The sequence below is a fragment of the Balaenoptera ricei genome, chromosome 4 (genome assembly GCF_028023285.1).
Source record: "Balaenoptera ricei isolate mBalRic1 chromosome 4, mBalRic1.hap2, whole genome shotgun sequence".
Lineage (NCBI taxonomy): Eukaryota > Metazoa > Chordata > Mammalia > Artiodactyla > Balaenopteridae > Balaenoptera > Balaenoptera ricei.
Genome location: NC_082642.1, coordinates 115,548,287 through 115,562,717, shown reverse-complemented (window position 1 = coordinate 115,562,717; position 14,431 = coordinate 115,548,287). Strand labels below are relative to the sequence as shown.

Genomic DNA, 14,431 nt, shown 5'->3' with positions numbered 1-14,431 from the left:
TGCGTGCCATCAAAGGTCTTTTATTCCACTTTATTTGCAATATGTTGAATCTCATTTCTTGTGGGGACTCAACCCTCATGTCACACAGAGAAAGAAACGCAATGGTAAAGCAATGAGGAAAAACCTGAAAAGGGAGTTAAGAGAGCGAAGGTCAGGCCAAACCATAAGAGGATGCTCTTAATTCAGTGTGCTTCTATGAGGAACTAGAAGGAGTGAGTTACCTCCCACGTTCTATGATGTTTTCTAAGACCCTTTCTACCTGTTTATTTGTTGTTGGGTAATCTAAAAAGTTTCACTAAGAGTTCAGATTGAATAACTAAATTGGGATGGGTGTGGGAAGGAGAGAAGTGGCAGAATAGGAAGGAAATGGTCTCAATCTTCCTAAAATTAAAAAAAGAAAGAAGTTTGTAAGATAAAGAAATCAGTAGTATGTAAAAGTTATTCAAATGTGTTGTTGACAACAAGGGGCTTTAAATGCATATTATCAAAGCTCAAATAATGTTAAGATGATATGATTCCATAGTTCCCAGTGGGTAGCTGAGAAATACTTGAAAATGAGCAAGAATTTGGCTGTTTCATGCTCTAAAAGTCCTTGAAAGGTTGCTCTCCTCACATGCTGTACTATTTAAGTATAATAAGTGATTCATTTTCAGAGCCATTTTGCCTTTCCTCTCCTGACACTTAAATTCCATACATATTCCATACCACTCAGCTCCTAACCCTCAAAACTACTGACCTCTGTTATTTACCCCTTCCATCCTGCTGATATTCTTTTCCTTTCCAAACATACCTGCAGGATTAACCTTTATAAACAGGACTCTGATTACATGATATCTTTCTTCAATAACTTTTAATAGATTGTCATTGCTAGCAGATTTTTCACATATATGGGAAATGTATCTAGAGCTGTATACGTACATATGCATTATGATTATTTCTTCATTTATATGTTAAGGTTATATGGTATATAAATACAAGTACATATATATGCATATATATCTATATATACAGACTTCTTCCTTCCTTCCTTCTTTCCTCCCTCCTTTCTTTCTTCCTTTCTTTTTCTTTCTTTCTTTCTCTCTCTCTCTCCCTCCCTTCTTCCTTCCTCCCTCCCTCCCTTCCTCCTTCCTTCCTCCCTCCCTCCCTTCCTCCTTCCTTCCTTCCTTTCTTCTTTCTTTTTTTCTTTCCTTTCTTTCTTTCCTTCCTTCCTTCTTCTTTCTTTCTTTCTTTCTTTCTTTCTTTCTTTCTTTCTTTCTTTCTTTCTTTCTTTCCTTCCTTCCTTCCTTTCTATCTTTCTTCCTTTCTATCTTTCTTTCTTTCTTTCTTTCTTCCTTTCTTCCTTTCTTTCTTTCTTCATATTTCACCCTGCATTTGTTCATCCCGGCATTCACATAAAACCTTGCTTTAACTCTGAAGGCTCTTCCTCCACAATTCTCCTGTGGACTCTACATTATACCCAAACTGAGTTACTGAAAGCTTTCTGGACAAACCTCTCTCTCTTAGGTTCATGCTTTTTCTCACACAGGTCTCTCCACAGAGAATCTTCCCCACCCAACTTCTCTATCTTCATTTAAAATTGAAAAGGTATCATTTCCTCAAGGCCTCTCTCAAATTTTACAACTTCTGAGATGCTTTTCCAGTGTACCTCAAAGGTAATAGGAATGCTCACTCATCTCAAATGTTTAGCAGTTTATTTATTCTTCTTGGTCACACTTGGCCTCGTATAATACTATTTTTGGCCTACAAACTCTTTTAAATTACAATTTAGAAATCCTTCTGTCTTTTGTAGTAGATAGCACAGTGGCTTACTCACATGAGCTCCTAAATAAGTATTCACAAAATATTTATAAACTTAAAATGATCTGACAGCACACATACATGGAATCCAGTAGGAGTGCATCACTCTTTTTCAACCCGGTAATGAGCCCAGGGAAATTACTGGGCCTGGCATGACTGCTGCATGCCAGCTCACCTTCTTAAATTTCTTTCATGACAATTGAAAATATTATCAGTAGGATTGGTTCCTGGGATACAGTATGACAAAATATCAGGGAGAAGCCCTTAATGAGAGGTTTGGTTTAAAGATACAAGACATATAATTATTTAAAACAAAAATCATTACTCTATATTCCTGGAGGTGCAAGTCACAAGATTAGACCAGGTCATCTGCCTTCTTTTTACTCCTCTGAGACATCCCCCTATGTCCCAAAAAGGGAATGCATTCATCACATTCCAGTTGCTTTTACTGTTTCTCCCTAAAGAGTCTTTTTTTTTTTTTTAAGGAAACTCCATACTGTTCTCCATAGTGGCTGTATCAATTTACATTCCCATCAACACTGCAGGAAGGTTCCTTTTTTTCCACACCCTCTCCAGCATTTATTATTTGTAGACATTTTGATGATGGCCATTCTGACTGGTGTGAGGTGATACCTCATTGTAGTTTTGATTTGCATTTCTCTAATAATTGGCTATGCTGAGCATCTTTTCATGTGTCTTTTGGCCATCTGTATATCTTCTTTGGAGAAATGTCTATTTAGGTCTGCTGACCATTTTTTGATTGTGTTGTTTGTTTGTTTGATATTTTGCTATATGAGCTGTTTGTATATTTTGGAGATTAATCCCTTGTCAGTCTCATTGTTTGCAAATATTTTCTCCCATACTGTAGGTTGTCTTTTTGGTTTGTTTATAGTTTCCTTTGCTGTGCAAAAGCTTTTAAGTTTAATTAGGTCCCATTTGTTTATTTTTTATTTCAATTTCTCTAGGAGGTGGATCCAAAAAAATATTGCTGTGATTTATGTCAAATAGTGTTTTGCCTATGTTTTCCTTTAGGAGTTTTATAGTAACTGGTTTTACATTTAGGTCTTTAATCTAATTTGAGTTTATTTTTGTGTATGGTGTTAGAGAATGTTCTAATTTAATTGTTTCACATGTAGCTGACCAGTTTTCCCTGCACCACTTATTGAAGAGACTGTCTTTTCTCCATTGTGTATTATTGCCTCCTTTGTCATAGATTAATTGACCATAGGCGTGTGGATTTATTTCTGGGCTTTTTATCCTGTTCCATAAAAATAGAGCTACCATACGATCCTGCAATCCCACTCCTGGGTGTATATCTGGAGAAAACCATGACTCAAAATGATACATGCACCCCAATGTTCATTGCAGCAAAAGCCAAGGCATGGAAGCAACTTAAATGTCCATCAGTGGATGAATGGATAAAGAAGATGTGGTATAATATATGCGATGGAATATTACTCAGCTGTACAAAAGAATGAAATAATGCCATTTGCAGAACGTGAATGAACCTAGAGATTACCATACTAAGTGAAGTAAGCCAGACAGAGAAAAACAAATATCATATGATATCGCTTGTATGTGGAATCTTTTAAAAAATGATACAAATGAACTTATATACAAAACAGAAATAGGCCCAAAGACATAGAGAATAAACTTATGATTACCAAAGGGGAAGGTGGTGGAGGGATAAATTAGGAGTTTGGGATCAACATATACACACTACTATGTATAACATAGATAACCAACAGGGACCTATTGTATAGCACACAGAACTTTACTCAATATTTTGTAATAACATAAGGGGAAAAGAATCTGAAAAAGAATAGATACATATATATGTATAACTGAATCACTTTGCTGTACATCTGAAACTAACACGACATTGTAAATCACCTATGCTTCAATTAAAAAAAATTAAAAATAATAAAAAAGAATCATTGTTATTGCATATGTACATAGTTCAGTGATTTTTATTAATGTATAAGGTTTCCATTGTTTAGATGGATTCCTTCAATTATTTAGATTTTTGCTTCTTCATACATTGTAATGACCCAAAGACTAACTGAAAGTATAGGCAGTGGTATGTATTTCTTCTGCCATCATTAGCACTGTTTCCTAATGAATTTTTCTTTGAATGAGAAGTCTGGTGTCAAGCTATGAGTATATGAGTGGGTGTATAACCCATCACATCTTAATTTAGGTTGCTGAGTACAAAACAGACAGTTGGAGTCCTCTCAGAAATGCAGACTTTCTTGAAGCCTTCTCTTGTAGACATCTAGTCTACAGATTCCTCTGCTCTGTATTGATCTTCAGTACAATCTCAACTACTTTATGCCTTCCAGAAATTATCAAAATCCCTACTCAAATGATGTGATCCCATTCACTTCTGTTATAGATTTATTCATTTGTACATTTTTTTGTCATTTCAATGGTATGTTGGTAAAGAGGTAAAAGATACACTTGCGAAAAATCCACATTTTTGAACAAGACATTCTGCTGATTCCTTTATAAAGAAACTATGAAATGAAATCTGTATTGTTTAACGGTTATTTAGATTTAAAGGATGATATAATTTTGCTAAGTTCATCCAGTTGTCTGGACACTGCTGATGCTAGATTAGATCATTTGTTGGAAATACAAATAATATAATTGAGATATTCTTTATTATGAAGTTGTATTCATTTTCTTAACCTGGAGATTGAAAAGAATACATAATAAATTATCTCTCTTTATGTATATGTGCATATGTTTTTTTCTCTTTGCCTTCCAATACCTTCTACTAAGTAAGACTTCTACTGTTCAGGAGATTGTTGATAATTTTATACCAGACTGTGTTCAAAGAAATAACATAACTAAGATTGGGCAAAAAACAAACAAATATAAATCAAAATTAGAACTGTATAACTAAAGTCTGTTTTGTTGACTAATTATGGCATGTAGTCTTAGTACATGTAGTATTAGGAAAGTGTCAAAACCTCTCTGGTATAGGCTTTCATTTTAGCTCTTTCTGTTGGTCTTTTAAAACAAAGGTTTGAAAAATTTAGTGGGCATCAGAATCACCTGGAGAGCTTATGAAAACACAGACTGATGGGCATTATCATTAGAGTTTCTAATTCAGTCATGCTAATGCTGTTGTTTTGGGACTATACATAGCAAACTACTGTTGTGGACTGAATGTTGATTTCCCCCCAAATTCATACATTGAAGCACTAATCCCCTAATGTGGTGGTATTTGGAATGAGGACTTTAGGAGGTAATTAGGGTAGGAATAGATCATAAGGGTCAGGTTTTCATGATGGTATTAGTGACCTTATAAGAAGAGAAAGAGGCAAGAGAACTAACTCCTCCCCACCATCCCCAGGAATACTCAACCTGCAAAGGCCAATGAGAAAGCTGCTGCCTACTAGGCCAGGAAGCAATCTCTCACCATGTACAATAAATATCTGCTGGCCCCTTGTTCTTGAACGTCCCATCTTCCAGAATGTAAGAAATAAATGTTGGTGGTATAAGCAACACAGTCTATGATATTCTGTTACAGTAGCCTGAGCCAAGATAATCACTGTTTTAAAATAATCAGTGAAGCAAAATTGTTATAGTATTAGGATATTTAGATATCAGATGAAATGGAGTTTCCATATACTCTATTCCCTACTTAAACAGCACTCTGAAAATATTTTGACAGTTTGCACCCTGTTTATACTTTCCTTTCAGTTTTGGACAGAAAGATGCAAATAGGGCATCTATTTCAAAGGATGAAGTATTGTGGATTTTTAAATAATTTTTTCTCGGGAACCATGATTGATAGTGATGATAGCCAATAAAAACCACATTGTCTAATTTCAGTATGGTTAATGGGAGGGTTCTCTGTCCCTTTTGAAAAATTAATTACCAAGCCAGATCAGCATTTAGATCACCCCTTTCAAGTACAACTTCATATACACAATATTCCTTATGCTGTAGTACGTGACGTTTACCTCTTCTGAAAAGGTACCTTCATAATGAGACTTATTTAGAGCAATAGCTAACAGTTACATCATGATATTTCCCTCACTTTGCAAGATAAAGCAAGATGTTCATTAAACATACAGTGAGTTTTGGTTATAGTCTTGGTTGTCCAGAGTAACAGAACCAGGAGAATCTATCTCTCTATCTCACTACCTCCCTATCTATCTATCTATCTATCTATCTATCTATCTATCTATCTATATCTATACCAAGACATTTATTATAAGATATTGGCTGACATGATATGGAGTCTGAGAGGTTCCATGATCTTCCCTCTGCAAGCTGGAGAGTGAGGACAGCACTGTCCTACTTCAAAGGTCTCAGGCAGGAGGGCCAATTGTATAGATTCCTTTCTGAGTATGAAGTCCTGAGAATCAGATCATCAAGGGCAGGAGAATATCAATGCTAACCAGTCAAACAGAAAGTGAATTCCACCCTCCTCTGCCTCTTTGTTCCATCCAAGCCCACGCCAGACTGGCTAATGCCCAGCTACACTGCGGAGAGTCATCAGCTTTACTGAGTCCACCAATTCCACACTAATTTGGAACTTCCTCACAGAAACATCCCCAAATAGTGTTTAATTAGATATCTAGACAGTCCACGGACCAGCTGACACATAAAATTAACCATTACAGGTTCACCTTTTGTCAACTTAGCACCCATACACATATCTTAAAACTATTCTATTTCTAAATAATGATAATAGCAAGGTCACCTAACATGATACAACTATGCTGTGTACAACCAAAAATGTATTACTTCTTCCCCGGAGTGGAGGTAAAATCTTTGAGTGATGTTTACTATTGATTCTCCTTGATATCTGGTAATACAAATACTAAGATGTCAAATTAACAACACTCAATTATTATACTATAAAGTCAGTACGTCTTATGTCTCATGATAAGGGAGTAAGAGTGGAAAGAAAACAAAGCTGTTTGCTATACACACACACAAATGTATTCATATCAAACTAAGAAGGAAATCTCTTGGCAAATTACACCTCATATCTGTAACTGGACATGTGATTGTTGCTGGTATTTTAACTAACTTCTTTCACTACCCATTCTGCATTCTCTTCGCCTCCAGCAAACCCCTCACTCAGGTGGTCATTGTTCTTCACCTTGTGGAATAACCCAAATGTTCACTCCTGAAGAATCTGAGCCATTAGAACTACTATGTGGTTTGGCCTGTTAAAGTTTTCCATTGATCTTAATCATGGGAATGATAATGCTAAGAGATAGCCTAGGGTATCTTCTGTATTCCAGACATACTCTTCCTTACTCTCTTTGTGGAATAGTCCAGTTTCCCCTTGGTAGTTGCCATCAATCACCTCAGCCAGCACAGTAACTCACTTCTTTGTCTGATGAGTCAAAGGAACGTAAAGTCAAAGGGACCAAGGGGCAGTCTACTTTCAGCTCAATGGAAGCATTGTTGTGTGTCCTGGTGGAAGCAGGACTGCCCACTGTAAGGTTTTCCCTTCACTACCATCCTTCCTGAATGTCACAGAGAGGAGTTGTCATGCAACAGCTGTCCACATTATGATGGTGCCTGCATACCATGCGGAACCATCTGTAAATCAGGCCCCAGTCTTCTCTTCTCTGTCAACTAATCATAGAGAATTCCCTATAGGACCACAGGTCCAGGCTGGGAGACAGAAGCCATTGCACCAGGAGTAGAGGCCAATAGCATCTGAACCACTTCTTCATGTAACTTACTTGTGCCTTCATGGCCTGTTCCTGCTTGATCAAGTGTCTACTACTTCCATTCGATGAAGGAATGCTGCTGTGCACACTGAACTTTATGGTTAGTGGGTCAGATAACATTCAGTTTGTCAAGGGCAGCTCTGGTATCATGGCAAATTGGTGGCCCATTGTTAAACGTTCGTTTTTTACCAAGGCTCACTAGCAGTCCAACAGCTGTTTCTCTAAAGTAGAGTAATTATCCACAGAGGATGGCAGTGCTTTGCTCAAAATGCTAAAGGCCTGCACTGTGATCAACCTCTAGAGGCTTATTAAAGGCTCCAAGCATCTGCCACTGCCATTTCAGGCTCCACTGGATCTGCTGGATATGGTTCAAGGAGCAGAACAGCTTGCACAGAAGCCAAGACATGTTACAAAGCCTTCTTTTGCTCTGAGACCCACTCAAAACTAGCAGTTGGTAAATGGGCTGGAGTAACACACCCAAATAATGCTAATACTGCTCCAAAATCCATAGGGGCACATTATATGTTGTGCCTCTCTTTTGGTTTCAGGAAGGGCCAGGTGTAGCAACTTATCCTTCACCTTAGAAGGGTTTTCTTGACATGCCCTATATCACTGGACACCTAGAAATTTCACTGAAGTAGAAGGCCCCTGAAATTTTGTCAGATTTGTTTTCCACCTCTGTCCTACAAATGGCTAACTAATAAATATGATTCCTTGCTCACTAAGACCAATCAGCACAATGTCATCCATGTAACAGACTAGTGTGATATAATATTCACAAATCATATGTGTGATAAAAGGCTTGTTTCCAGGATATATGAAGCACTCTCAAAATTCATAATTAAAAACAACTAAACCAATTAAAAATGGGTAAAATATTTGAACACTTTACCAAAAGAGATATACAGATGTCAAAGAAGGATGCAAAAAGATGCTTTATAAAATTAGTTACTAGGGAAATGCAAATGAAAGTGCAATGAGATACTACCACCTATTAAAATGACCAAAATTGAAAAGACTACCCAGAGTGGAAGCAGTAATACAGGCCTTTGTGCTCAGAGAGAGGCAACCAAATAAGTTAGGAGATAGTTACACAAAATTGAAGAGGGCAGTAAAGTTTAGTCAAGTGTTGGTTATGTTGAAGCTACCTCTGCACGTCACACTGCCCATTCCACTCTTCTGTGCACTTTTCACAGGACTCCTCTCTTCTATATTATTTTCTCCTCTACTTTGGCTTTCATCAGCAAAATTGTAAGGAAGCAGATTAATTGATCAATCAATCTACTAAAATGATGCTGTTTACTTTCCCCCATCTAGCCGTCCAAGTCCCAAGTGGAGGTTAAGCATTTTCTTTTGTTACTCAGATATCATACCAAAATACCACAAATAAGTAAGTTAAGTTTTATATTTCTGAATGAACGTACACTGACAACTTTCTCTGTTAATGCAAAAAAGGCAAATCTGATCATGGTACCACCATTTCAAAACCCCTCAATAGCTTTCCTTTAAATTAAGATATAGAACAAAGTCCCTGACCTGGCCTCCAAGGCCCTGTGTTACCCCCATATGCTGGCCTCCCTGGCCCATCTGACTCCTCCCTGCATCCCTCTTTGCAAGCCAGCTACATTTACCATGCTGTGCTTCTCCAATTATCTAGGCTCTCTGATAATCTAGGCTCTCCATGATAAGGGCCCTGTGGATGGCACCTGTTCACAGGCATCACCTCTTAGAAATGAAGATGCTCAGGCCCCACCACTGATCTACTGAAACAGAATTCACTTTTTAACAAGATCTCCAGGAGACTCACAGGCATTAAAGTTTGAGAAGCACTGCTATAGGTTACCTCCCACTGTGGTCCTTTGTTTTGTTTTTCCTTTACTCCTTCCTCAGACCTTTGCTTGGTAAGATTTCTCACCAGATTTCATCTTAAAGTTGGGAGTTAGGTATGGGTCTGGAACGTGAGCTACTGTTTGCGTGAGGAGGACAAGTTTACTTGGGGTTGGGTCTTGACAGGAATCTAGAAATTAGGCCTCATTAAAATCATGTGTGATTAGCTCAGATAAGACCATACTGATCAAAGCACTCAGAGCATCAACATTTATTGATAAACTGGAGTTTGCAAAAACATGTCAGAAGTGTCCTCTGTGGTTGAAAATAGTGCCATAAAGTGTAATTTCTATTGTTAAAACCAGAACTGTCTGCAATGACTGACGTTTATGATTTCAGAGACTGTGGTGCCCCGTGCAGCAACCTGGATTTCTCATACATGTCCAAATCCACAATGCCCAAAAGAACAGCCTAGCTTTGTCCAAAAGGTAATCAATGGGTGCTATCAGGGGAATTTTAGTTCTTCAATCCTTCCTCTTCTGGCAAAAGCACACAGTTATACAATTGGTTAACTCTTGTGTTCAACACAAATTTATATAAACTTATGTAAACACCATTTTCCTGAGCTTGGATAATGAAGCCTCCAGAGTGAATCAGTGTGTAAAGAATTGTCACCTGTGTTATTGTCATTTCAGTGCTCTTATATTAGTTTCTACTTCAGAAAGCCAAACACTGAAAGGAGCTCAACAATTTCTAACAGATATAGGTATGAGAGAATGCTTTTTGTAATATTCATTATTTTTTCATAGAAAGTTAAAATACTGTTAAATTTATAATAATTTTGATTTGATTTACAAGATACCAAAATAGCCAGTTGAAAATGGAAAACAAATAGTGAATAATCTGCATGCTTTATTATTGTGAGTAAAATCTGGATGAGCAAAATAGCTCTAAGAACACATTGTACTCTTTAAATATTTAATCATCTGGTTAGCATACTTATAATGACTCTATAGGATAAGTTTTGGTGAATTCGAACTTTAAACAAATGAACAGTAGTTTAAGGATTTAGGTCAATGTTTTCTACATACAAAATCTTTCTGATAATTGTGTTCAAAATATTTATTTGATTTAATTAACCATATTCTCTGATTAAATTTTAAGTTAAATCACTTAAATAGTAACCTCTCTATTCTTTCACCCACTTCTGACAATAATTTCATTATACATACATGTATATATACATATATATATATATATACAGAAAAATGAAGAAAATGTTTCTCCAGTGCTTTTCTCAGATTTATGGCTTAATAAGTACCCACACATCAAATTGAGAATTTTTGAAATGTTTAGTGATTTGAGATTGCATGGAAGGATGTTCACTCGAAATAAATGTACATTTAACAACTGCAGTTATTGGCACTGGTAATTTATATTGCCTGTATTAAGTTCCAGTCTTTGGATCAGTTTTATACCACTAATAAAACTTGTGGAGAAGCAAATGCTTTAATCGCAAACCAGGAGGATTTCTAAAGAAAGTCAGCTCTAATCATAGTAATAACAAAGATAAAGCATCTTTTATATATGAAAAGAACTTTGAGGCCATGCTAGTATATTTATGAGCAAAAAGTAAAATTAAAATGAAAGTTTTTAACACACCATTGTAAAGCAATTATACTCCAATAAAGATGTTTAAAAAAAAATTCTTAATTAAAAAACCTAAAAAAAAAAAATGAAAGTTTCTAATTCATACACAAATTCCATAGGAAAATAAACTTGGAGTTTTTAATAAAAGAAAAAGAAAGGTGACCCTGTGTTGACAACTTTTGTTGAAGCCAGAGCTGACAGATATTTATCCTCCAAACGCTGAGACTTTCCCCTTATTTCATCTTCAACCTTCCTCTGATACTTCCTCTCTTTATTTGCTTGTCTTTCCTACACTTATTCATCTATGTTCGTTTGTCTCTTCCAGTTTTTTGTTGTTCCTTGTTTTCACCCACACAAATTTTCCATTCCGCTTCTCTACCCACTCTCATCTCAATGCCCTCTTCTCTCTCTTTTGAAAACTTTCATGACACTGTTCTATAAGGGAAAATATCGCATCTGTCTATGGGCGGTGGTAAACAAATGTCAACTGTTGTCCACAACTTAGATACTTTATTTCATTCTCCTCACTGCTGTCCCACTTGCTTCCCTTTCATTTCTCCTTATTCTCTGACCTCAACTCTATCCCCAAATGGAAATTGCTCTCACTAAAAAATCTCTTAATTCCTACACACAATGATCTCTATTCACTCCTTATCCTACCAGAGCAATTATTTCATTTTAGGCACTGTATTTTCCTTTGTCCTTCTTGAGTATTTTCCTCTGTTTAAGTTCCCAACACTCAGCTTTCCAATTCTCTCCTGCTTCTCTGACACTCTGCTCTGTAGTCTTTTCTGGTCTTTCCTTTTCTCCTTTTGTGTGAGCCAGAGCTCTTGGCTGCAAGATGAAATGAGTTAATTGAATGAAAATTGGCTTGGACATAGAAATGTTAGGGAAGTTGGGGAAATCCACTAGAGAAATTGGCAGGACAAAAAGAAAGAAGTCAGACAGTCAACAGCCAAAATCATGTCCCATCTCTAGCTCAATAAGACCTGTTGTCACTGCTGCTGAACTTGAATGCCACAATTCACACTCTCAATGCCATTGCTATGGGTATAGGATTTTCTGGGGTCATGATATTGTTTCCTTGGTTGACTTTACAACCAAAATTCTCTTTGTCCACATTTGACCTCTTTCTCCCCTCTCCATATCTCAAATACAGTGTAAATGAGTTTTTTTGGGCTAACCCTATATCAAGCCCCCTCACTCTAGGTACCAGGGGGATGGGAAAGTTAGTTTCCAGAAACTTTGGCTTCTAGAGAGGATGAGAGCTTTAGTCTGCCACCAAGACTCACTTGGTAGAAAAGAGGATCAGATGTGAACCATCTAATAAATGATGTACATCCATTTTTAATCTCTTTAATATAAATTCTTCAAGTTTATTTTCATTCCTTCCTCTTTTTTTTTTTTTACCTTATGCACACTGTCCAATGTATAAGCCATATATAAGTATGTTTTCAGCCACCTCAATGATACCCAAGTCATTATTTCTATTAAGCACTTGTAGAATCATACTGCTAAGTTTATCTCACCTGGATGTTCAGAGGATGCTCCTTGCAAAAACTGGCTACTCCATCTGAGTCTTCAATCTCAATTTTTAATGACTAACTATCCAGTCATTAAAGAGAGTGACTCTCTCTCCTTTACTAACTATTCCTTCACATTTAATCTGTCACCAAGTCTTAGTGACTCTACATTCTGATTTATTTTGATCTATCTCTTTGTCTCCCTCATCATCCTAATCATATCACACATGAACTAAGAACCTCACATACATTTTAATCAACTGGAGAGCATTTAAAAATGCATATTACTTGACCACATTCATGATCTACTGAATCAATTTCTACAGTAGTACCTCAGACTCAATGTTTTGCATGAAAAACTACCCCAAACAATTTGGATGTGTAATCTGATTTGGGAATTACTGGACAAGAGTCATAACTTCCTGAAGAGTATTCATGACACAAGATTCTTCTTCCTGCAGACTATTTCTACAACCAAATATTTAATTTCAAAACTAACAGATGATGACACTCCATATCTTAAAAGTTTTCAGTGCTTGCCTATTACTTGAAGAATAAAATTGAAGATCATTCACATGGCATTCAATTCATTTGATAATCCAGGCCTTTCTAACATTTTTTTGATGTGCATCCATGTCAAACACACAGAATTTCCCTACCTCATTCAATAGTTTCCCCATAAATTTGCTCATGTTCAGAATTTCTTTCTTTTCTTCTAAATCTGTTTATTCCTATACATATTTTGAACTGAAATAATCACATTTTCCCAATATAGCAATTTCCCGAAATACTTTTCATGTACTAAAGAGTAAATAAAATAAATGGCATTCAGTCTAGTGTATGGTTTTATTTATATTAGCTTAACCAAATCTTCTTTTTAAACTTCTGATAAATGTTACTTTATATTTACTGCATTGTGTTTTAGAGGGCATCTATTAAGGATATGGAAACGAAAAATGCAACAGAGCTGACAGAGTTTGCTCTCACAGGACTTACATATCAACCAGAGTGGCAAATCCTCTTGTTCCTGCTGTTCTTAATGCTATACCTCATCACCATTGTGGGAAACCCTGGTCTGATTGCTCTCATCTGTAATGACCCTCACCTTCACATTCCCATGTACTTATTCCTTGGGAGTTTGGCTTTTGTAGATACTTGGTTATCACCCACAGTGGCCTCTAAGATGCTGGTCAACTTCTTTGCCAAGAGCAAAATGATCTCTCTCTTTGATTGCAAGGTACAAGTTTTTTCCCTTGCAGTCTGTAACCATGGAATGTTTTTTGCTGACAACATTGGCGTATGATCACTATGTGGCCATATGCAAACCATTACATTATCCAGTGATTAAGATGACTAGGCTATGCATCTGGCTATTAGTTTTGTCATTTTTAGGTGGCCTTTTCCATGCCATATTTCATAATGCTTTTTTATTCAGATTAACTTTTTGCAATTCCATCATAGTACATCACTTTTACTGTGACATTATACCATTGTTTAAGATTTCCTGTACTGATCCTTTCCTGTACTGATCCTTCCATTAATTTTCTGATGATTTTTATTTTCTCTGGGTCAATTCAGGTGTTTACCATTTTGATGGCTGGGGGAGGAGAAGGGATCCCATGCCCAAAGGGGTAAATTGGGGGACCATTGGGAGGGCAGAGGATCAAAAGGGAGCATGACCAGGTTTCCCCTGCCCACTTGGGGCCCCAGGAACCTGCTGAGATCCCGGGCCTGATCCTCTGCCCACCGAGGCTCCCTCCAGCTGTGCAGGTCCTGAGCGAGTGGGAGGGAGGGAAGGCAGAGCAAGAGTAAAGGATGGACCTACAGGCCGGCACCTCTGAGGGGCGGCTGGGGGAGGGGAGGAGTTTCTACACCCAGCGGGATCCACCCATGGTTAGGGGTCCAGGGGGGATGAGGGAGACCCTG

The 14,431-nt window shown here is 37.1% G+C and overlaps 1 pseudogene; it reads left to right on the top strand.

Moving 5' to 3' along the window:
• Nucleotides 1-13,448: 13,448 nt before the first annotated feature.
• Nucleotides 13,449-14,140, top strand: LOC132364413 (olfactory receptor 5H8-like; annotated as a pseudogene).
• The last annotated feature ends 291 nt before the right edge of the window (nt 14,141-14,431 follow it).